Below are 1,827 nucleotides of genomic sequence, written 5' to 3' on the forward strand. Positions count from 1 at the left end.
CCTCAATAACTCCCTGTCTCGGTCCCTAAAGGCTCTTTTTTTCTTGTTTAACAGTTCCTTTAGCTCACTGGTGATCCAGATTTTTTTAATTAGGGAAGCATCTCACTATTCTGCTGGGGATGGTGTTGTCCACACAGAAGTTTATATAATCAGTCACACTTTCAGTCATGGTATTTATGTCATCTCCATGTGGCTGGCAAAGAACAATCCAATCTGTAGCTTCAAAACATACCTGTAGGGCTTATTCAGCTTCCTGTGACCACTTTCTCACAGTCCTTGTAGTTACAGGTTGTCTCTGAACAAGTGGTTCATATTCTGAACAGAGATAAACAAGGTTGTGATCTGAATTACCCAGAGGAGGTCTTGCATTGGCTATATAAGAATCCTTAACATTTGTGTAAAACAAATCCAATGTCTTGTTTTCTCTGGTAGAGCAGCTGAAAAACTGTTGAAATGTTGGCAGTGTAGCAGAGAGTGAGTCATGATTAAAATCACCAGATATAGCCACAAATCCATTGGGGTGTTGTGTCTGTATCTTAGCAATAATGGAACTGATGATATCACATGCATTGTCAGCAACAGCTGATGGTGGAATGTAAACAGCTGCTAAAATAACAGTGGTGAACTCTCTTGGTAAATAATATGGACGAAAACTTACTGCCAAGAGTTCAATGTCTGGACTGCAGTGATGAAACTTCATAGTAACATGTCCTGGATGACACCATCTGTTGTTGACAAGCACTGCTAATCCACCTCCTTTCTTTTTCCCACTGCTCTTTAAATCTCTGTCTGCTCGTATAGTCTGGAAGTCTGGCAGAGAGATTTTGGCATCAGGGACATGATCCTGCARCCATGTCTCAGTGAAACACATTATACTGCAATCCCTATACTCTTGCTGAGTCCTTGTCAGGGCTTGAAGTTCATCCAGTTTGTTAGCTAATGATCTCACGTTGCCCATTAGGATTGATGGAAGTGATGGTTTGAACTTCCTCCTTCTCTYTCGCCTCTTTGCTCCAGTTCTGCATCCACGATGCCTCCTTTTCAACTCCTCTGGGATTTGTGGCTTCAGTTGATGTATTATTTCAGATTTTGCAATATTAATCAGCTGCTCCCTGTTGTAAGCCACCCTGGTGCTATGGTTATGCATCATAACAAACAACAAAGTATAAAAAAAGTATTGGCAAAAACCAATCCAGCTGCACAGCACCCAAAACGCAAATGAACAGCCGTCCAAAAAATTTACTTTTTCCACAGAAAGGCAGGAATGAACGCCTGAAAAGAAAAGAAAATCTCAATAAAAGTAACAAAGCTACTCCAACGTGCTGCCACCCTCAGTGGCGCAATTCCGGAATTTCATTGTTATTCCAGCGACTGCTAGATTTTCCTTCCCTTATAATTTAATAAGAAGTATTGCCCTGTCCATCCTTTATTATAATGTCTTGATGACATTAATGCTTAGACAGCTCAAAATGTTTTAGGTTTTAACGATAAGAACACTTAGTTCAGACCTAACTCTACTGTTGTAAATCTTTTGAGCTACATTTTTAGCAGTTAGTTACAAATCTGGGTATGATTTTAGACCAATTTTCAGTTTAATGACATCTGTTTTGCAGAAATATTTCTTTTAAATATTAAGCCAGTGTTGACCAAACGTGACCTTTGAAATGAAAACACACTGGTCACAGAGTGTACACTCACCGGCCACTTTATTAGGTACACCACGCTAGTAACGGCCCCCTTTTGCCTTCAGAACTAACTGCCTCAATTCTTCGTGGCATAGATTCAACAAGGTGCTGGTAGCATTCCTCAGAGATTTTGGTCCATATT

This window comes from Austrofundulus limnaeus, unplaced genomic scaffold, assembly GCF_001266775.1.
Source record: "Austrofundulus limnaeus strain Quisiro unplaced genomic scaffold, Austrofundulus_limnaeus-1.0 Scaffold71, whole genome shotgun sequence".
Taxonomy (NCBI): domain Eukaryota; kingdom Metazoa; phylum Chordata; class Actinopteri; order Cyprinodontiformes; family Rivulidae; genus Austrofundulus; species Austrofundulus limnaeus.